General features: G+C 36.5%; 1 long non-coding RNA gene across 2 annotated transcripts; it reads right to left on the bottom strand.

The window, feature by feature from the left end:
• Nucleotides 1-36: 36 nt before the first annotated feature.
• Nucleotides 37-23599, bottom strand: LOC120509301. Of its 2 annotated transcripts, none has more exons than XR_005629223.1 (4): nucleotides 23503-23599; nucleotides 13672-13741; nucleotides 12120-12219; nucleotides 37-244 (listed from the first exon to the last, which is right to left on the bottom strand). It is a non-coding gene; the product is annotated as an uncharacterized LOC120509301 (long non-coding RNA). The 2 variants fall into 2 exon arrangements; XR_005629224.1 differs by lacking the exon at nucleotides 37-244 and adding an exon at nucleotides 4173-4740.
• Nucleotides 23600-24274: the final 675 nt, after the last annotated feature.

Genomic DNA, 24274 nt, shown 5'->3' with positions numbered 1-24274 from the left:
GCCATGGCAAATTTCCTTCTGTGGTTGTTCCTGTGTATCTATTTTGCAGAACAATGACACATAAAATGCGAAATTATACCTAGCTATAAAAGCAAAAACCTTATAGTAGTGCATACTTGTCTGGCTGGGAGTTGCATTCTGCATCTGGAGGGAGGTCTAGGGACTCTGGGGATTTGGCTTCCAGAATATAAGAGTCAGGGCCATGGCAGGAATTTTGACTCCCATCCACTTGGAAAACCAGGACCTACAATACATGTCAACACAAGGAAAAAACACAACTATGTCTGATATATGCATGTATACTACCTACATCCCTTCATCATTGTGACCTCATGTCCACAGTGTTTATCTATAAATAAATAAATATATATGTACATAATCTATTATTCTGTGTAAATAACAGTAGAGTAATACCTTGGTATAAGGCTCGATGCCTTTATTATCTCTTCTTATCTTAATTTGATCTAAACTGAAATTCTTATTAGAGTAAGAGTTAGCTTTGTACTTTAAGAATGAACTATCTAAGAAAACTACAAAGTACCTGACTCTTATTACAAATGAAGGAAAAATCTGCATAAGAAAAATTTTTCCTGTGAGATTTCTAATAATTCCTGCTTGCAGTAAGGTGGGCATTGTTCCAAACAACACATTCTTTATATATATATATATATATACACACACATATATAAATTTGAAGTACTTCAGCTTCTGCTAAAAACCTGAAATTACAGAGATTTGCAAGGGAGTGCATTCCTGTGACATATCATAAGTCACAGGAGAGAAATATCTATGCTTTCCATGATCAAGTATGAAAAAATTGTGTACATATTTCCAATAGTTTGAGGGATTGTGAAATGTAGTAAAAAAAAAAAAAAAAAAAAGGAAAAAAATGGGGGAGAAAGAAAAAAGCTGGATTCAATCATTATAAATGTTGGACTTGTTTCTGTAATGTTCCCAAAACCACAAGGTTACAATTTCTGGCAAAGAAAGTCCTGGAGCTGGGAGATATCCCTGGAAGCTGGAGGACCATAATTGCAAAGTGTCACTAAATCTTTCTCCTGTTCATTCCGTGTCCTCCCCCGACATGGCCACTGGCTGACATGTCAGCGACAGGACACGGGACTAGATGAACATTTCATCCTGACCCTGCATATTTGCTCTTATATAAAACTCATAACCCGAATGACTCAAGGTTTGCAGAGGAATAACTTTGTATAAAATCTTCTCCAAATCTATGCTAGACATTTCATGGCAGATATTCAAAATACCAAACAGTCCCCCCAGACTCTTCAGGAACATCTAGCTCTGAATTAAAGCACTAACCTGGTCACATTTTTGATATATCTCTGAGTAGAATATCAAGTTATTTTTTCTTTCACCACAGTTTTGCATCAACACATTCAGCTGCAATATTTATCTCCTTGAAGTTATAACTGGGTTGATGCCATCCAGTATAAATATGCTGTTTAGCTTCAGTCATGCTTGTAAAATGTTGATGAAAGTTTCTGGCCTTAATGTTAGGGAAGCATTCAAAAGGGAAGTGGTTTTCCAAGTATAAATAAATGCTGATTAAAAAGATATGGAGAAATACAACCAAATTCAACTTATTTTTCTCTGTTTCTTGCATTATCCATTTCTCAACTTGAAAAGAACACTCAAATTTCAGTTTTTGTCAGAATGTATTACATTTTTTTGAGGATTTCTGGTAAGAGGAGAAGTAATTATGGTGTAAGAAGGAAGTAGTTACTAGTACTTTTTTAGTTACTTTCTTGACAGAGATTTGGGGAATTTTTAAGTGGATTTCCATGCAAACTAAATGGGAGGATGTTAACACAGATTTGCTTTATCTCAAAGGAAAAATCATTTAAAAGAAGGAATGGTTTTAATAAAGGCAGAAATAGGTTTTGAAGTCAGAACTAATAGAAGCATTACTGTGCAATTTGGTCAGAAAAGAACATGGTGCAAACACCCTTCCACCGGAGGAAGGCTCAAAGCTTCAGTAAATCAAAAACTAAGAGCCATCACCAAGCAGAAGATCTAAATGTGATGAACATATAAGTTATAACATTCAAATTAATGACATATGCAAAATGAGGTACATTTGTGAACCTCTTCCTGACCCACGCCTGTGATCTGTTTGCATGGTAATCAGAAAATTGCAGGAGCCAAGGGGCAGAGGGAAACCAGTTGACTAAGAAAAAAAAATAACCAATGTTAAAACCCTACTTTTAAAAAACTGCCAAACTGCCCACCCAGGTTCAAGAAAAGTGCCCGAATTTCTGGTTAGGTTACAGTGAATAGTGAATAGCCAGTTTTAGTCTCCAAACGGTGCTAAGAGTAACTCCAGAGCAGGCCTCAAAAGCTCGTTGAAAGATACCTTATTAGCCATGTCTGTAAATATCCCTCACTATTTCCTTCATGTTTAGTCACACTTTTCTCATTTCACCATGCTTTTTCATCCCATAAACTGAGTTTTATGTGAAGGCTTCTATCTGTGTTATTAAGTAACAATCATCTTTTCAAGTTAAATCAGTTTCTGATCTCACTGCTGGAAAAAGGCCTTCTCTTAGACAGACCTGGGCTTCAAGTGAAACAACCATCTCAAATGTGGTGACAGGAAATCATATTTCAGCAGAACAGAAATCATGTGTGGGAGCTTCAGGAACAGCCTCTAAATCTGACATATATGCCTTTATTTCACCCTTCTCCCTAGCATTGTTAATGAGACTTAGATTGGCTAGTGACAGGAAAAATTTAAGGTAGTACTCAGGAGCTAAATCACACCATCCTTCATCATGGTACTCTCCTCTAGAGAGTTCTGTTGGAGATTCAGAAGGTGTCAAATCTATTCCTCTGATGGTTCTGAGATTTTTCTCTTCACTTTGCAGGTGCTCCTGTCACATCAGTTTTGTTCTGTCCCATTTCTCCTGCTCATTGCTCACCAAAACAAACTCTGTCTAACATCTGGGAAAATTCTCCAAACTAATTCCTCAACCTCCAGATGCTGGTAGTAGTAGTAATAGTAATAATAATGAAACATTTATGTATATATTACTTCTGTTTCTAAAATACATGAAGCTCTGTGCAAAAACAAATGACACCCAATCAAAATAAATAGGATAAAACCACAATAAATATGGTGAATAACATGCAAAGAGATTTGCAGGTGTTTGGACCCCAGGTCACCCAGACACATGTGTTTTAGCTCAGCATAGATTGTAGTAGTCTGCAGAGCCACTAATTGAGTTAATCTTATTGCAGAAGTTTCGACAGTAAAATTCAGGCTCTCGCAAAAGTATGTGTTTATTTTGTACACAAGCATGGACCTAGCAGTAAGTCCAGTTGAGCAGCATGTGTTCAGTACACCTGCTATTCATCGATCACAGAATCACAGAATATGCTGAGTTGGAAGAGATCCACTGGGACTGTCAAGTCCAACCCCTGGCCCTGCACAGGATAAACCCAAGAATCACACCACTGCCAGAGAGCATTGTCCAAATGCTCCTTGAACTCTGGAAGGCTGGATGCTGTAACTACTTCCCCTGGGAAGCCTTTTCTGTTGACAAAGCTTCACTCCCACTTCTATATTTAGAAGAAAGAATAATATGCCAAAGACAATTAAGCTGATTACTTTAACTTTTGAACTGAGGTGGGATTCTCTGTGCTACTGCTGATGTATATCTATCTATCTATTTATCTATCTATCTATCTATCTATTTATATCTATATCTAATCCATCTGTATATTTATATCTCCTGGTATTCACATGAGATCTATCTATCTATCTATCTATCTATCTATCTATCTATATCTATATCTAATCCATCTATCTGTATATTTATATCTTCTGGTATTCACATGAATCTTGATATATTGATAAACCAACAAAACTGGTATAGTGGTATAATACAGGTATACTGATATAAATATCCACTGTCAGACCAGTGCTGTTGCAACATTCTTCAGCAATCCTATTTAACTCTTTACTTCTCATACAGTCACTACCCAGTGCATTCTCCCCTAAGCTATGCAATCAACTTTCTTCCCTCAGTGACAGCCCAGTCCTGGTCATCATGTCAAGAATGCTCTTTTGCTACATTATTTGGTAGACTTGTGTTTTCCTCTGCTGGTGTGATTTAATAAATAGTCTGCACTCAGATCTCAGCAAAATCCAGTGGGACTATATGTCCAAGTTACTGGGATATTTTTTTTTTCAAATATGTACAATACATAATTGTTCGTGCTTCAGCACTTGAAGGGCAGCCATCCAACTCACTTCTGAAAGAAACAATGATGAATAATCTACCAAATATCTTAAAGTCTCCTTTCTGCCTCTGTAGCTTTGCATGGATATTATCCACCCCGGGGAAATGTGCTGTTCCTCAGCTTCATGACGGCCCATTTTCATTTCAGATTGCATAGAGCTGTTTTCCTTGGCATTGGGATTGCCTGAATGAATCATCCCCATCATGCACAGCAGGGCTGTCTGGGACAGGGTGGTTGAATAAATCTCCCAAGTGTTCCTTCTTGCTTTTCCCTTCTTTCATCAGGACCTTACCATCTCTGGGCTGACTGCGGCTTCATAAGCTTGTCTCACATTTCCTTCATAAGTGTGTAGGTGGCATTTAACTCACCCTAATTTTAGCCATTCAAATGTTAGTAACTTTGCCTTAACTTATCATCTGGTCTTCCTCTGCAGTCAGCACAGAAACACTGGCGGCTTCAGCAGATTCATTGCACCTAAAAGGGTCCAAAACATTTACATTACACATCTGGTTTTAATCCTATTATCTGCTTTGTAAGTCAGGGCTTTTTTGTCACTTCTTTTCACTTTTTCTATTTCATCACATCCAGTACTCTTGATTAACTCCTTTGTAGGATGAACTGCAAATGCACTGAATTCTTGGAGACCTGGAGAGGTATTCAAGGCACAGTGAAATATACTGGTAAAAATCCTACCGATAGAACTGTCTGAATTCACAGAATCACAGAATCAGTTAGGATGGAAAAGACCTCTGAGATCCTCAAGTCCAACCTATGACTGAACACCACCCTGTCAACCAGACAATGGCATTGAGTGCCAGGTCCAGGCTTTCATTAAACACCTCCAGGGACTTCACCACCTCCTTGGGCAGCCCATTCTAGCATGTAGTAACCCTTTCTGTGAAGTATTTCTTTCTAATATCCAACCTATGCCTGTCCTGGCACAGCTTGAGACCATGTCATCTTGTCCTGTCACAGGTTGCCTGGGAGAAGGGCCCAACCCACACCTCACTACACCCTCCTGTAGACATTTGGTCCTGTGGAACCTCATGCTGTTGGTCTCAGTCCATCCATACAGCTTGTCCAGGTCCCTCTACAGAGCCCTTCCTCCTCCAGCAGAATGACACTCTGACCTAACTTGGTGTCACCCACAAGTTTGCTAGTGGTAGACTCAATCCCTTCAACCAGATCATCAATAAAGATATTAAACAGAACTGGGCTGATTCCTGATGGGGACCGCCTGATGCCAACTGGATGCAGCACCATTACAACTGCATAGAAGTCTCTTCTTATGTCTTTTCTTTAATATAAATTTTACATGTTAGAACATATGCATTCTTTGTTGCATTATTCATATGCCATCATAAGAAACAGCCACTTTTGTGTGCAAAAATAAGACTAAATACAAGAACCATCCAACAGAATTGAATGTCATGCTAATCGGTTGCCTTTTATGGAACTAATAAAAGACTCATGGAAGTCACTGGACTCTCCCGTTGAAGTCAGTAAGCTGTGAATGGTGCTTACAGGCAGCCAGTGGAAAGAACCAAATCACTGAGTCCAGTGTCTTACTGATTTCTGAAGCAGAACTTGCCTCTGAGAAGTGGGGAACACCACAGCCATTACTGCTGGATGTGTTTTTCAAATATTTTAATAAATAACAGTTGAGAATTCAGTTTGGAAATGCATAAACTGATTATAAATTATGATTGGAAAAAATCTGGGTGAAATCATAAGACAATAATAAAGCCTATTTTTGAAAATTTCAAATGGCATTGGAATGATGAAATTGCTGGGTGGTTCCACAACTGTCTGAATGAGATTATCTCAGAGGTCATGTGTAGCTACTTTGACGTTATAATGGAATAGCTAATGAAGAAGCTAACAAATAAACAAGAAATGTCATGTCATTAAATGAATTCCTTTCTTATTAAGCTGGTGTCTATTAATTTATCACTCAAGAAGTATTGACAGATAAATACAAACCTCTGAACCTTTCATATTTCAGAGTTCTAACCTGGACAGAAAGAAGATGAGCCTCAGAAACACACCAAAATTATTGAAATGGTGAGACAGTAACAGGAATTCTGACTTTGTGTACTAAAGTTAGGCTTTTATGCCTCTCTGACAAATAAGGGGCAAGGCTCCTTCTCACACAGCCCAACACCCTGTGCTTATAAACAATATTAATATAATATTTCATGATATGAGTCATATAATGTACACAACAGTGCATTATTAATGTATGAACAACTAAAAATGCAAAAAAGCCCAACTGCACTGAAAAAACTGCCCAAAGTGATCTGCTGGCTGTGGCAGGAAAGTGGCTTCTGTCCACCCCTCTAATACCTCTTTTAAGAAGGACTGGCAGCAAATGAGACATTTCATAGTAGGCATGACTAGGACAAAACCAATTTAATTTAGAGTAATTTTTCTGACCTACAGGAACAGATTTATACATATTAACAATTATTTACATTCTGGTTTAAAGTATGCTTGTATGATATTTAACTTTCTGGTATTCTGCATTTTCTACAGCTGTAGATTTTGGCAATAGTGCTTCCAGTCACATATTCTCTCGCAGTCATGATGGATGTCTAGGGAAGAATTTAAAGACTAAATGGAGGGCTGCTTTTAAAAAGCATTCCTTTAAAACAATTGGTTAAGCTTAAGGGTTTTTCTGTTTGCAAACTTCTTGTGCAGGAGAAAATGTATTCAAAATGATTAGTCCTTATTCAGATTTTATTTATTATTTTTTATCTGGGTTTTGAACACATTTTCTTTCAAGGATATTTTAGTGACTCTCTTTTGCCTAAGAATAAAGTTTATTCTTTAGTCTCTCAGTTTAATTTTTTCCCTTTAGACCCTTAATTCTCTTTTGTTTAGACAAAACCTATACCTAATGCTTCCTTTTCACTCTCAGTTTAATTTTTTCCCTTTAGACCCTTAATTCTCTTTTGGCTTAGACAAAACCTATACCTAATGCTTCCTCTTCTAACAGATAGTGTAGTTCCTGAAAAATGTGAACCACTCTACCCTGTGCAACCCTTGCAGTGTCATCATAAGCCTTTGCCTTTCCAAATTTCTGCCTGGTCATGTGGAGTTTAATTTACAGTTCTCTGCCATCGTGAGTGCTCTGGGCCTTCACTTTCCAGCAGCCCCAGCTGCTGCTGTGTGCTGCTGTCCTCTGATGGTGCCTGGATCCATCTGTGGAGCTATTGTGGTCTGCACCAGACAAAAACCTGCTTTTAACACAAGCTTTTAACAACCTTTCCTCTGATGTCTTTTCATACACAGGTATAAGCACAGCTTCCTCAGGGAAGAGTCTAGATTATTATTAATTTTTAAATTTTAAAAAAGATTTTATTTTTTATTTAATCACCTATTAATAATTAGATATCTGAAAATGCAGGGGTATGTCTATACTGGTAAGTCCACTTTGAGATGATCTGTCTTTGCTGCTCTTACTGATTAACTGTAATATTTCTTCTCACTGACAGGTATTACACCAGCTCTGTATACACCATATTGACTAGAGGTAGCTTTAGTTTGCTATAGATTTATTCTTACTATATGAAAAATATTTCCTAATTTTTCATTATACAACCTTTCATAATTTATAGGGGTGCTTAAGCTGTCAGCTAGGAAACAATTGCTCATTTAATGAAGGAATAAACAGCAGCATTGCTAAAGTGAAGTTCTGTACCACTGATATTCACAGCTGAACCTAATTCTCCTAGTACTTCCACCTGCCTAAAGATTTTATCCTAAGTGGCAGAAAAATGATAAAACCAAGATAACATGCAGTGCGAGGAACAAAAAAAATAAAAATTAAGCATTACGAAAACAGATTCATGTCTAAATGTCAGGATTTTGTGTGCTTATAGCAATATATGGGCATAAGTAAAATATTATATATTTTATTATAATATTTTATAGCCTAAGGAGCCAATGAACACAGTCTGCTCTCTTCCTCTCCCCACAAAATGTGTTCTATTATATGGAAAGAATAGTAAATATATAGATCCATTATAAGATCCATGAATTTAGTACAAATTGAACAGACAGATTGCATTTATAGTACAGATGTTCTCTTTATTGGCTAGAAGTCCAATAAATGCAGCATTTTGAATTTTAAAATATAAATGTGCAATTTTAGTTTTAACATATACAGAACCAGGTAACTGGGTGCACATGGAAATTAACTTTAAAAGCATTTCTATTTGCAAAATCCCTATATACAGAGCACATGCCCAGAACACTGGTTGTTTTCCATTTCAAATTGCCTATAAAATTGGAAGTATTTCCATAATTTTAAATTGCTCACATAACATAGGAGGGATTGGAATTACAGTTGCTCCTCAAATTTGTTTTTATAAGCACCTGAATTTGGAACTGATTCAAATGGCATTTTAATATGTTCTGGGTCAGGCCATGCTGATTTAATTTACAAAATGAATTTATCAAGAAAAGGGGAAATTTAAAGAAGTGGAAAGTATAATAAAATAAAAACTAAATGGCAGAAATGCACTCAGCAAATATAGCTGTGAAATAAGTCAATGTTAAAGGGCAAAATAGAAGACTTTGGGCACACTGATATAAAGATCATGAAAAAGCTGATGAAAGCATGTGTCTTTCACTTCAGAAATGCACAAAGCCATGTCAAATGATCTTTTGAGTATCTGGCAAGCTGAAAATCATTTTTTGCTGAGCACACAAGACATGAGCTGGTCAATAGTGCATACAAGTGTCAGTAAATCATAATTTGAGACACACCTTTTGGAGCTGATACAAACTCAGCATATTGCTAACATTTAATCATTGAGAGAACCATTGGCATCAATGCTTGATGTACTCAGGCATTGCACTTACACACAAAGAGCTTGATGGATTTTTTTTCCAAAGTAATATTTGAGTATATGAAAGATTCTGATTCTTAACCTCCTCATAAATTTGAGAAAAGAAGATTGGAACATCCATTCACTAATCCATGGATGCATTTTATAGAGATTATTATAATTCAAATTTAGAGCACAGAAGTTGAAACTAGAAATCAAGTTGACTGAGTCAGGATGCTCAGTTCAAAATGTTATGTTGTTAGATAACACGTGTGTTAGTCCTTCCAAAAAGTGTGATTGCCCAGATTTTCAGCACTGGAACATCACTCTGATTGTCTGAGAGGTGGACCCACCTGTAAGATAGCTCATATTTTTAATAAAATCCTAAAGAAGATGCTATGAAATGCAAAAGGAGAAAACTGCAAACTGCTGAATTGCCAGCACTACTGCTGAATTTCTAACACCTGTAGGGACCTTGGATGTTTTCCAGCCAAGCTGACCCCTCCCATCAGTGAACTTATTGAAACAAGGCTGTAAACCTTCAGGCTACCTGGATAAAAGTAAAACTATCAATTCTAAGGTGTTCTGGTTGTATGAGTTTATTTATGGACTAATGTAAAATTCAGTTAAAAGCTCCATGAATGCTGCAAGCAATGTTAAAAGATTGAAATTATGATTATGACCTGCTGAATTTTCTATGTTCCTACTTATTAAAAAAAAAATCCTAACCCTTCTATTAAAGCAAAGCAGGTATTTCAACCAATAAACCAGCACATTAAATAAAAAAAAAAGAAGAAATTATCAAAGAAGGACAAATGACTGCTTGAAAAAGTGAAAAGCAGAAAGCAACAATCTAGCAAGACCCAAGAAGAACCCAAACTTTAAGAAGAAAAGCTCCATTCAGGCATGTGGCTGCCTAGCAGAGAGTTTCCTGGAACCTTGCTGTCTGTTCAGAGAGATGCATGGAAGCAAGCAAATCCAAAGAAATCATAGCTCAGGAGCTGCATTTAATGTAAATATGTCAAGAGTTAGAACATGTTTATCTATAGAAGTATTTGTCAAAAATACCATCATTATACCTTGTGTTGTGAGATAGAAGTAAAGGAGTCTCCTCCAACACACATAAAAATACAGTGGTTTTATCACACAAGGCCATCACTCACTTATGGACATACTTGAACAGAGATGTGCTTGTGCCACCCATTTCAGATTACATTTTAAGGTGCATGTTCTTAGTAGACACAATCTAAAATAAATAATATTCATAAATTACTTTGGAATCCTTCTTGAAGAATGAAGCCAGCATAAAAGATTTTCTAAAATAACTGCTCCTTTTAAAATAATATTAGTAAATTTGTAAAAATGCTGGGTCTTTTATAGGATGAGGTTTTTTTGTTTTGGGGTTTCTTTGCAATTTTAGTAAGAAAAAATTTAAGGATAAAGTGTAAAAATGTTTTCATACAGGCAGAAAGTGTACACCAAGGGACTCATGTTGCTGGGTATTCTCCCTTAAAAACACATGAATTAATAAGCTTTGCTGATGATTTCTCCCTTACAAAGATTTTATTGCAGTTCCATACTCTTGGGGTCAAACCCTCCTAAGCATCCTTATCATGGCAGGCTGATGTTCAAAGGAATTCAACCTCTGCTGCTACACAAATCATCTTCCAGAGGTGCTCAGTGTTCTCTCAGAGAAGGACACTCAGCATGCAGCTGATCTGTCTGCTGCAAGCTCATTGATTTATATCTGTTCTGGTTTCTCCATGAACCATTTCAAGGAAGAGAAAAACTGAGGTGGAAAATTGGAAGAAGAGAGAGGTAAAACTATTGCTTTTGTACACAGCCTTACTGGTGACTCAGTGTGTTCTGTTGAGAGACAACTGTGGGAGATTGTTCTGCTTCCCTTCAAACATTCTGAGTATATTCTAAATATAAAAACAGATTTCTCTTCCAACATATTCCTCTCCCCTGGTAAAATAAATGTTGTTTGATTTGACACATTGGTCATCTTACTTGTAAATGGCTCTATCCTGTTTAGATATTAGCAGACATCTTCTGTTTGAATAAAAGGGCTTAAAAAAGAGAAAAGGAAAGAAGTGGTAGGAGAAGGTAAACAAGTAAGTAAAATAAAGAAATAAAAGTCAAGTTTTATGCCTTCATTACTGATGGTCAGTGACTGACTGGTACAAGAAACAGCTTTATACATTTATATGCCCCAAATAATACATATCCAAAATACATATATTTTGCAGTCTGCCTCTAAGCAAATCTATTTAATCTCTATCCATTTTGTGTCACCTTGTCAGAGACATCACATGATGCTTCTTTAATTAATGTATCTGGAAACTGGAAATTTTGTGGCATTTCAGATTCTAACATCAATGGAATTTGAACAAGCCCACTGTGTTTTACCTCACCTGTCCAACACAAATGCCCTGGACTTTGGGGTAATTTGTACTTCTCTGGATTTTGTATGTGTGAACAATTCCCTGAAATAAGCCATGGTCAGTATGTGCAGATGATATCTACATGATCTTTAAGCAAGATCCTGAGATAAGATGTGACTTTTTCTGTTTTTTTTCTTTTTTTTTTAAATTATTTGAATTTTTATTAAAGATGGAGAGAATGAGTGATTCACTTTTCTTCTGAACTGCTACATAATTTAAAATTACATTTGAAAATGTATTTAGGAGAGAGGAATTGAAGAAAAAACCCCTTCTTCTCAATATATGCAGCTGTAATTTAAACAAAAAAACCAGAAAAAAACCTGGATGGAATTTTATCGAAGGCATTATCTATGCCAGGACTGGTAGAGTGAAGCATTCAGAAAAGGCATTTTAATCCTGCAGACTATTATTCTAACACTTAAATTCACTTATTTAAGTATTCACTGAGTGGGCAGTGCTACTCAATTCAAGCAGTGTGTTCAAACTGCTTGTTCTAAGAACATGAGTCCCTGAAATTTAGGAGAAAAAATAGAATGCAGGCATCAGCTACCCCAATAACACCTTCTTTTACCTTCCCATGTTGTCTGAACCTGGATGAGTGTGTCCTCTCATCACCACCAAGGGCTGGATATTCACTTCTTATGTTCACAGAGCTCTAGGCTGAGGCAAAACTGAGAACACAAAGCAAAAGCCAGAGAGAGAGGAGCAATTGATTTTACTGCTGTTTGACATAATGTAGGTTTTTTTTTAAGATGTTGAAGTAAAATAACAGATTAATTGTTAGCTATAGTCACTCACATAATCTGAAAGTCAAATGACTGCCAAAGGCTCTGTTGGGTGTGGAGTTCAGACAGGTTCAACTGATATTAGAGTCGTTTTGAGGCATGAAAGAATTTAACAGTTAAGAGGGATTGTATGAGCTTTGGGGGACTCAAAACCCAATCATACTTACATTTTTGCTGGGGAAGGAAAAATAGTTCACTGTAGTTTAGGTCAGTCTCTTTTTTTATTTCATTTTAAAATCTTTATTTTTACAATTTCATGATTTATTTTTCCAGGTGTTTTCAAAATTCCAGCTTTAAATACAGAAGCTGTGAGGACAAATGGCAGCTTTTGAAAGAACACTTTGGCATAAGGCCTTGACACTTTTTATGTTCTTTAGCCACAGGAAAAAAGTGAAAAATATTAATTTCCCTATGCTTTTTCACATGATGGTTGCCCTAAATTTTGATTATGAGGCTCACACAGAGATCACATGTCTCTAATTTAAAGATAAACTGAAATCAGGACCATAAAATTGGACATATTTTGTCCTTCTCCACATTTCCATCCTTGATAAAACAGTATCCTACCATAGTCCATTATACCTTGTTGACATGGTCAAAAAACACAAGCTATGCCCGGGAGAAATTTCCCTGGGTTTTTTTGGTATTTAGAGTGCACCTTCATAGCAGAATTTCCCCATTAAAGAGGCATGATCAAACTTTGATTTGACAAAGCACTCCCTCCTTGCCTATTCAGGGACATGCATTGATATATTAGGGATCAGCAGAAAATCTGTGGAGTTTTAATACTTGAATTGGCTTGGATTGGTGGATCGAAGCAATGGCTGTGAAGACAAGAGCTGATTCCTCCTTTTATCCTGGATCTTGAGAGGGCAGGATCATTATGGATAGCATCAGATTTTTACCCTTTTTTGTGGTTTGTTTTTGTTTGGGGACTGTGTGCGTCCCTTTTCTGTTGTTTTTGTTTGGGGACAGTGTGAGTCCCTGCCTTTTTTTTTTTCCCTTAAAAACACCCAAACAAAAACTAACAAAAATTTAAGGCAAACCCCACTGCCTTTGTACCATTTTTCTTTAGAGTTTACACATTCACAATTTTTTCTTAGATCCTTTAAAAATATTTGCTATCAGTGTCTGCTCTTGCCCATATTCTTATAAAAGTGTAGGTATTTGGGAATATGTTTTCAGTGGCCAGGAGGCATTTAGTGGAGTAGTACATCAACTAAGCTTGAAAAGAGAGTATTGCCTGCTCTCTTAAACTTTGGGAAACATGATACTGACACTCTACTTCCCTTTGGCAGGCGTGATTCAATTTCAAGTCACTACAAATGAGATTCTTACATGTCAAAAATGTACAGGACATCAGTATTATCCCAGGATGTTCAGCCAGTTGACTACAGCTCATGGATCACTATAAGAAAGAATAAAAACATGTTTTTCAAATTTTTGTTAAACACATGCTATCAGTAATTTAGTACTGGAGGTGCATAACATTTCTATTTAGTGATCTCTGGGTAATTATCTGCTCTAAGTTTCCCATGTTTGTTTTACCCAGATTTTTTTCCTAATGATACAACAATGTTCCAATTAGGAAAAATTACACCATAGAAAATTATACGTAAATAATTCTTTTTATTCTGAAATTCATGAGAGTCATGGATTAATTGATTACAGTGTGAAACATTTTTATATGTGTATTCGACACACTAGATGGAATTAAAAATGACATTATTTTCAAAAATGCTGACCTGGAACAAACCATATTCAACTGATTTGATTGGTGTTTTGATTATTTTAACTAATGTGTCAAAATGAAATCAAGAAAAAGAAAGATAAATTATGTTTTCTTGCTTGGATCTTTGAAAATCTATATGTAATTACAATTCCAGCACAATCTAATCCTACAGGGCAAGAATTTTTTTGTCACTTTGTAAAATGTTTTTCCACTAAATAACACTTTAATCTAGAGGAAGTGTTTTCTTCAGTTTTCTGCATAGCTAAATTGAGTACCTGAAACCTGAGTGCATGTGCTTGTAAGTAAAAATTTGTAAAATTTCTTAAGGAGCAAGATTTAGACTGTAAAAATTGACTTAATGTTACCCAAAATTACAGTTAATTTTTTCTCAAGCAGGTGCCCAAACCACCCAGTCGAGCCCTTGTCCTCTCTACAATTTTGCTGAAGGCAGAGCACTGCAGCCACTGCCGCAGACAAAGGATCCTGGGGCCAGGGGGTCAGGAACCTCTTCCACCACTTTGTTTCTACATCTCCATTTTGCTGAAGGCAGAGCACTGCAGCCACTGCCACAGACAAAAGGATCCTGGGGCCAGAGGGATCAGGAGCCTCTTCCACCACTTTGTTTCTGCATCTCTTGGCAGGAGGAGCAGATCAACATTCCTGATGCTGATATCAGTTTTTCACCCAAGAGTAAGTTGTCATTATCTCAAAAAATAAAAATTAAATATTAAGACAAGGAGCAGCAGGCTGCAGACCTGCCCCTTCTTTGTTGCATCCTTCTCTATTTTTCCTTTTGAACAAAATAAATCCAGTAGTGAAGCATTTTCACAGAACATTCTTATTTTGGTGGAATAGTGTTTTTTGATGAAAAGCTGCTCTATGGGAGGGTTTTCTCCCTGCCATCTGTAGTGAAGAGCAAGTTGCTATATCAACACAGAGATACAATCAGGAACAGAACAGAAAAGTCCTGACAGACTGCAGGGCCCTGATGTTACAATATTGTTGTAACCTTTTCATGTGTGCAAGCATTGCTGAATTTAGAGCACTTTGGGGAATTCCCAGTTGCAGAAATTCATGGCTAAGGTCCTGTCTTACAGATGCTAATTAATGGCTTGTAAAGGTAATATGAAATAAGACAAGGAGAGAAAGAGTTAAAATGTACCCATGGTAGCCTCAGCTTTGAGACTCTTTGTGTTCTGTTAAAGTTAAAAAATAAGCAAACAATTACAGAGAACAGCTGATGGGCAATCAAGTTTTAAAGCCTAATGGGTTCTGCAGTCTGTTCATAAAAATACATTTGGACACACATCTCACTTCCCAGTCTGGGCACAGACACTGGTGAAAGGCATGTGGATAAAATTAAGGGACTTAGGAAATGAGAAGGGAACAGCTCCTTTGCAATGGTAGGTACACTGGGATGTATAGAATATTTTTTTATAAAGGAGGCCAAAAACCTTTACTTTTTTATTAACTGGAGGCATGAAATAATACAAAAAGCCTAAAGGAATTAAGTGTAAAATTGCTATTGACTTCAAGGAAGGTTAAATACTACTTTCCTTATGTTCTTAGAAAATAATGGGCTTTATTTCCAATTGTTCTATTGCAACTCAATTAATTTAATGCATGGAGAGCAGCCAGTGAGAAAATCAGTCATGTCACATATGAGGAGCAATGGAAGGTAATTCTGAACATTTATTCCAAAGACAACCCCAAGCAAAAGGTAATAATGATCATATCCTGATAAGTAATTGAGAATTTCACCCCAATAAAAATGGTTTCTGGTGGAATATTTTGCAAGATGTATTCAAAGGATATTTGAAATCTCAAAGCTATGGAAAACAATGGCAGAAATCCCACTGGCTTTAGCAAGCTGACAATTCCAGTCAAGATCTTTAATCTGTGGTCCAAGTTAATGAGATAACTCTTGTGATCACAGGCCAGTTTTTGAGTGATTTAATTATTTGCTAAACCTGAACTTCTTCCATCTCTTCTTCAGATACAAAGCTTAGAATATACATTTCAAGAATATGTGTAGGGCAGATGGACAGATGGCATTTTCAATATAATTAAATGAATCAGAACTCAGAGTCAATTGAGCTGAAACTTTTTCATTGAGGATGAAGAAAATGAATATCAGCTCTGTGTTTGTATTTCTAAATTTACTACATTTGGCTCAGAGGGAGGGTTTTTATGAGGGCCACAGCCTATCCAAACCCAGAAAACACAGAAAATCTCTCCAAGAAGTTTTTCTAGATGTCACAACATTTTCCACACAATTCCAGGAGAGCAGAGTAATATGATCTTTACAAAGTTACTGGAATTCCAATAGGAAAAAATTCTGACCAGATTTTATACTGCTCTAAGTTAACTTATCTGCATTGATTTTACTGACATTTTACCTCTTTTGGGAAAGACCTCAGACCTGAGAGGTCTTTCCCAAATTCCTTTTAAAAATTCCTTTAATTAGCGCATGATTTGCCTTTTCCTTATAGGCTCATGAATCCAAGAATCCTGAAACATATTCCAATAAGATTAGATTTCTTGTTTAAAACATACAGATCAGTTCATTATGCAAATTCCCTGTGAAACTTCCAATTTAAAAAGAAAAATTGTAAATAAAATTATAATTTGGTTGTCTACAGTGCATTTTTTTTCTGTCCTTATGGCATTACAAAAAGACTCAGCTAAAGATGTCGTATTAAAACAATTCTGTTTTCAATACCTAATCATCACAGCTTTGTGGTTTGAATAATCACCCACTTAGTGGGTGTTGCTTTATCAGTTAATAGAACATGAAATAGCCAGCAAGTAATCACTGAGATTATGGTTGTGTTGACAGTGGCAGTATGGATTTACTTCTGCAGAAAATAAAGGAAAATATGAAAGAAGAAATTTACAAGTCTCACCTTGGTCTGAAACAAAAAAGCTTTATGCACAGCACAAAAAAACCACCACAGTTTACGGCAGATTCATATGGGAACACCCACAGCAGAGGACTGCAACACAACCCAGGCTTCTGCTGATCCCAACCTTTCATCTCAGTATTAGTTCACCAATATGAATTCCTGGATGAGAATTATATTTCTCAACTGGAAGTTTCCACTCATTCTATATGCAGCATGCTTTTCTCACCAGGTTTTGAAATGCCACAATGGTTGAGGTTTAGTTCAAAGCTTTACTTGTAGCTATGCTTTGATTTTGCCAATTTGTTGTTGTGGGGTATTTTTAGGATTTTTTCCCCCATTACTGATTTTCTATCACAGTTTTATTTCTTTTTCCAAAATGTATCAAAGCTGGAGTTGTTGGAGGCTTAGAGGTGTGGTTGCTTAGAGCCCCAAGGAAACAAATTTTTTTATCATCCTAAGGATGTCTGATCTACAGGCTGTCTTTATATAAGCTGATGATCCAAAACATAAGGCTAATTTAATGAGGTGTAAATGACATATGATTAAGTTCTTGCTTTCTCTTGCACTACAGCTTGTATGAGGAGGGACAGTGTACAGACTGGACCTTGAGACATTCAACACTTAAGTGGTCAAGGTCCTGAGCACTTGCTTTATCTAAACCTTTCTTGAGAAAGGAGTTGGATCAGATAATTCCAGAGGTTCCTTCTGGCCTAAAATAACTCTACAATTCAGATTCATCTCTACATTTATGATTAGAAGAATTAATTTGCTATACCACAGACAAGAATTTGCATGTGTTTTTTTTTTTCTTTTTTTAAATCTGAAATATATTTTTGAATAGTTATTTTTTTAGACTTACTTGGTTATATGGAAATTAATGCTCCATTTTTCTTCTGTTCAGAATTTTTTAAATGCCAGTTTTGATGGTTTAAAATGCTGGCTTCCAGTTTTCCATTTGCAAATACATGGGGTTTTTTTTGCAATAGTGCTTTAAAGCAAGTGTCTGGAAAAAAAGGTGTTTTATAACTACTGGAAAATTTACAGTAACACATTTCAGGTTTGTGATAAGCATTACTTGCTCATTAAAGAGAATCAAGGTTAAATCCTTCAGGAAATGCTGTAGAGCTGTATATTTTTAAATATCCCTTAATAAAACCTCAGAAATGTTCTATGTTTCACAAAATATTTATTGCATGCCATTAGCTGAAAACAACACCGTCAAAGCTGTGGGAAAGGGGTATATGAGAATACCAACAGTGATATGAAATTATCTCACTTGCAAGGTTTCCATTTCCAAATCCACCATAACATAACAAAATTCAGAGAACAAATCCATCAACCATGAATCAGTGGTTCAAAATCTTGCTTTTCACTCTGGAGTAATGCTAGGTAAGGGGCAGGAGTAAAAGGATATTAATAATTCCTGTTGCTTACAGTTCTTGTTAAACATATCTATGGATTACCAGTTATATAATACAACCAAGCATTTCCTTCAGACATTTATCATTTTATGTTGGAAGATATGTGAAAATGTTTCACAAGATTGAAAATTAAAACCAAGTTACATATCTGAAATATCACTATTACCATGGAATTCTCACAAGTGGCACTAATTAGTGAAAGGATTAGAAATGTAGAAAACTACATTTTTCAAGCTGTGAGCAGCAGTGCCTGTTCTTCAGAAAATACCATTTTTCATGACATTTCTCTTAAGATTGAGTAGGAAGGGACTAAATTCATCTAGCTCCAAGCACCCCAAGCCATGGGCAGGGCCATCTACTAGACCAGGCTTCTCAAAGCCCCATTGTACCTGCCTTGAACACTTTCAGGGATGGGACATCCACAGCTTACCTGAACAGCCTGGTCTGGTACCTCTCCACCCTGATATCCAATCTGAACCTACTCTCTTTCAGTTTAAAGCCATTCCTCAACACTAATGGTAGCAATAACCACTGACAGCTCTAAGATTTGGGGATTTCCAGGTATTTTGGTTTACAGCCATCTACCAGGAAATATTTACTGGGATAGATCTCCTGATCACACAGCCCCACTCATTTACCCTCCATATTTATAATTTTTGTGAGCAGGACACAAATCAAAGTCCCATTATACCAGGTATAAGGCAATGGGGAATCTTCACAGAAAGTTTTGTGAGGACAGTTGAGGCAAGAGACTCATAGTGTATTTCTTATGGCCTCCTGAAAATTGTAAAAAATAATTTTATTGTTGGTTATTCTGACAAAAAAGGTCATGATATTGAAGTCAAGTTTACAGTCTTCATAAGGGCTGACTTTCCAAGATCCACCAGTGGCAGAAAAAGTACAACATTGCCATCTACATTTGAACACAGTCACTCATGAAATACTGTCATCTTTATTCAGCCTTTTGTTCAATCTTCCCCACTGCATCAGAGTTCCCTTGGTGATATTTCTTTATAGTTGGGCCATCTCTGCACATTGGAAAGACTTCAATGGGTGCAATATCATGCCCTTCAAGATTTACATTTGAAATAGTTTAAGATTAAAGGAAATCTATTTAACTAAGTATGTAACTGAAGACAAGGGATTTTGAGCACAGCAGGCAACGTGGGAGGGTAGAAGACTGTGTAAATGAGTAAGTGATATTGGGAACATTTCTGTGCTTTCATATCTCCATTTAGCATAAGAATAACTGATAGAGAGGAAAGAGAAATCATGTCATGTATTGGATGCTTTCCAGACAAATGAAGGAAAAGTCTAAAACACATTGACTGGAATTAATGGAAACATGTTGAGTCTTAAGTTCTAAAAGAGTACAATCCTCGTTGGGAAACATATGTTTGAGTATTCCAGCTTGAGAGTGAGAGAAATACAACTTGAAATTCACTGGCCCACGTTCCTTTTCAGTAGTTATTCACACCTGTGTGTGCTGTGAGTCAAGCACTGCTATCAGCTCCAGGGAGCCACCCTGATAAACACTGAGCCACACCTGCTGACAAGGTCCTCTGGTGGTCCCCCAAGAGCATGCATCAACATCAGATCCTGATCCTCTTGGTGCTTAAAGCCCTCTCCAGTTTGGTCATTAACGACAGTAATTACTGAGCCTTTCCCTCCTACCTTACAAACCTTAATGTCCTTGCTTGGCCAAATGCCATGGATCTTAATTGTGTAAATTGAAGCTAATTGATCCTCAAATGAAACTGCCCTGTGCCCAGGTCGCTGGCCATGTGGCTCTGCCAGTAAGCACTTCTTCACTCAGCCTGGAGCCAAACCCTCTCAGAATTTCTGTCAAATCAAAAACATGGACAAATTTCAATTCAGATGAGCATCTAGTGAATTTACTTCAAGGAAACCTTTGAAAATACTGTCTTCTCGTATGTTAAATGAGATGTCTCTTGAAATTATTAAAACTACAGACTGTGGAAGAAAAACAACAATTTTAAAGGAATCAACAGCTGAGCAGGATAAATCCTTGCAATAAAATATTTTTTCAGATTAAAAAAAGATAATTGTTCCTAGCCTCAAAAAAGTAATGTATGCAAGAATGAAAGCAAGGCAATGGTGGGTTACAGAGTATTTTTTTTACATGCTGACTTGTCCTTTTTTTCCCAAAAAATTTATTTGGTTGCTAAATTATATTCCAAAATCTCGTTACAAAACCAGTGTCTATTTCAAGTAATATATTTTTTTCCTTCAAATATGACGTTTTTAATATATTATGAAAGGAAAATTTGGTTTTGCCTTTTATAGAGTTACACCAATCTCCTCAGCAATTTAACAAATGTTCTTAAAAACCCAGCTGTTCCTATCCTGATTATTCTATTGATACTCTTCACTCTCATTACTTGAACACTGATTCAATCCATCCTATTTCATTACTAAGAAAATTCATTTAAAAGGAAATATGAGTAGTTATTGCTTTCTGTCACCTTAGGTTTACAAGACTTAAACAGTATTTAACACCAAGGTTTTAATCATGGTAATGGTACAACTACTAATTATTTACATGAGTTGAAACCTAGCTGCTGACACAATAAAAAAGGCTACTACATTGTGTAGGTCTAGCTGAGAAGATTTGGGCCAAATTTTTATTTAGTGTCATTTGATATTGGACCAAATTTTTGTTTAGTGTCACCTGATACAGCTGTATTGGGTTCAGCACAGTTACCTATACTTTTTCTCAATAAAAGGAGTATATTTATAGGACTGTTTCATTCTGTGGAACTGTTTAACAGGTTCAAAAGTAGACATACATGTGTATGTTTATATTTATGTGTGCAGGTATGAGCATGTGTATCTCGGAGCACAAAATATTGCATTATATAGCTCAAATGTATCATGTCAGTGAGAAAACATTGCTGTCAATTATTCATGCAGTGGTATGGAACATCCTTGTTATTCTTCTCCATCACTGAGAAAGGCTTGAAACTGAGTTCAGAAGCAGAAGAAACAAAACATTGTATGTGTTACTGGAATTCCTGTAAGCCATTGCTTTAAACTCTTCAATACTGTTTGACAGTATTGACTTAAAGCAACAGGCTATGCAATGTCATGTCACATATCATTTGCTCTTTGTGTAAGATGATAGAGTGTGGACATGTGTGTGTGTGTGTATCCTCTGTAGTTTATAAATCAGATTAAGTTCAGAAGAAGAAAGCATTAATTTCTGATGGCGGGCCTAAATTATAAAAAAACAACTGGGTATCCAACAGTGAACACATTCTTGGTGAAAATATCAGTGAGTTATTAAACTATAAATTTAATCTTAAAATTCTATACTTCTAGTAATGAATACCAGCTTGTTGTGAGCTTTCTGTACTGTTAATAAAATTCTGATCAGTAAAATGAACACTTGGAAGTACTAGCTCTTGCTGACAATGGAAAACAGAGGTGTTAAATATAAATCACAGTACAATGAAATCACCAAAAGTAAACTAAGATTTTTTCTATAAAAACATTATAGAGGCATTTTATAACAGAACCAGCTCACAGCTTATAATCACATTTTAACAGCTGTAGCCAAAATAGGTAAAAGCTCAATAGAAAATTTGTTAATTATATGATTTAGGCCTCACAGGCAGCCTAAATCAGTCAGAAATTGAGAGAAGCACTGATTCAAGATGATCCTATTGTTATTATTTTTATTACAATAACAAATAGTTTTCACATGCCTCCAGCTTGGGAAATGTCACAAGACTACTGCTGGGTAGTACAGGGTAGAAATTACTTAAACTGGAAGAGACAAAAGTAGGACAAAGCATCATCCTTATTTTATAAGATGCAGAGAGCTTAAGGAAGACATTTTCTAGGACACTCAGAATCACAGAATCCCTCAACTCCATGTCCCTGGTTTCTCCACAGTACAGTGGAAGTAACTCCTGCAGGCAATTAATTCTCCTCTGCATTAGGCCTTTAGTTCCTAAGGGTGGAGGCCTTGGGGTATGGGTGTGGGAAGCCTGCTCAATGACACATCTTCATTGCTCCACTCCATGGCACATCTGCATTGCTTTGCTCCATGACACATCTGCATTGCTCTGCTCCATGACACATCTGCATTGCTCCACTCCATGACACATCTGTATTGTTCTGCTCCATGACACATCTGCATTGCTCCACTCCATGACACATCTGTATTGTTCTGCTCCATGACACATCTGCATTGCTCCGCTCCATGACACATCTGCATTGCTCTGCTCCATGACACATCTGCATTGCTTTGCTCCATGACACATCTGCATTGCTCCACTCCATGACACATCTGCATTGCTCTGCTCAATGGCTGAGTGGCTCAGGCAGGGCATCAGTTGTGCACCCCTGTCACAAACTGCTGCACAAGGCTTCCAGTCCACTTTCACCTCTCAGAGATGTCCTGTTCCTTGGTCTAGAATACTATTTTAGGCAATAATCAGGATTTCTTTCTGAAATATTTTTACCTCTAGTGAAGTACTCAAGTATGTACTAAATTAGATAATTAAATCTGTCTCTCAAGAAAGTGTGGCAGTCACCTGCAGAAAAGGTATTTTCTCCCCTCTCTCAAATATTATTTTTAGTCAAGTTTCAACAAGAGCTACACCCCAGTGAGTTTCATTGTTTGAAGATTTAGACAGTGAAGGTATGTTTTGTAGGTTCAAATCCCTTAAGTCAGCTTTGAATTTGAGCTATCTAATCTCATGTCAGAGCGCTCGATGTGATGAGTTATTTATTATGAAGGGAAAGTGGTTTGTTTTCTTTTTGAATGGAAGGATTTACTACTTAAGTAATCCTTATCTTCTCCTAAGGGTTTCCATCCTGACTATAACCACTTATTCACTTAAAATTCTGGCTTTTCTGAGTTCTGTTTTCAGGTGCTTATTTTTTACTCCTCATTGTTGGGAAGCTTATGTTACTGTTTCAGAGGCTGTGAATTCCACTGGGAGGTCATACATGAAAAATATACCACCTCCTGTTCTCTAAAAATCCTTAACATGCCCTATTATCTGAATCCCCTAGTTTGTGGCTACTTATTATGGCCTGTAGGAAACAATAAAACTCCTCCAAGACATTACATTCTTACCTGATCCCTAAGGTCTCCTTCTTGGGAATGAAAAACACCAAATTTTCATTGGAGGATCTGGGTCCTATTCACATTTTGTCTTTCAAAGAACAGCCACACAAAAATGAGTTTGTAGGGTTGTAGAACACCCACCCTCTCCACCCCCTATTTAATGTGTAACTCTGACAGTTGGGTTTTTTTTTCCCCTGAAATTAATAATTAATATATTCTTTCACAATACCTATAGTAATCCAAATCTATTGTATTACTTTCTAGAAGAATAATTGATGTGACCCAGATATTATAAAATGTCTTTCTTTCCTGTGGAAACAGCTGTATTTTGCATGGAATATTCAAGCACAAATTAGGTCAAAACAAAAGAAAACAAATTTTTTTAAACACTTATAGAACTCACCTGAACAAAAATAGCTCTGGTTTCTATTTCTTTTTCTAGTTAATAATTCCTTGGCTTATACTAACTAGTTTGTAGAGCAAGAGCTAGAAGTAAACTAGGTCACTGTCTTGGGCCCAGTTAATATTTAATTTTTCTGCATAAAGTGGAGCAGTTTTGACTGAAAAAAGTGTGGGGCAAGTTAAGTTCAAATTCCTTATAGCTAAAAAGAAAGACAGCCTTTCTAGTTTCCTCATATGTCCTAACCCCTGAGCTATGTATTAATAGCAGAACCTGGGAATGCAAAAATCTTCATCAATGCTTTTTGCAGAATCTCATATTCCAAGTACATTGAGCAACACCAAGTGGATTGGGCTGGAGGTTTTTGTGTGTGCACTTGAG

The sequence above is a fragment of the Passer montanus genome, unplaced genomic scaffold (assembly GCF_014805655.1).
Source record: "Passer montanus isolate IOZ18808 unplaced genomic scaffold, ASM1480565v1 scaffold50, whole genome shotgun sequence".
Lineage (NCBI taxonomy): Eukaryota > Metazoa > Chordata > Aves > Passeriformes > Passeridae > Passer > Passer montanus.
Note: the sequence above shows the minus strand (reverse complement) of the source record. Positions and strands in the feature narration are given on the sequence as shown.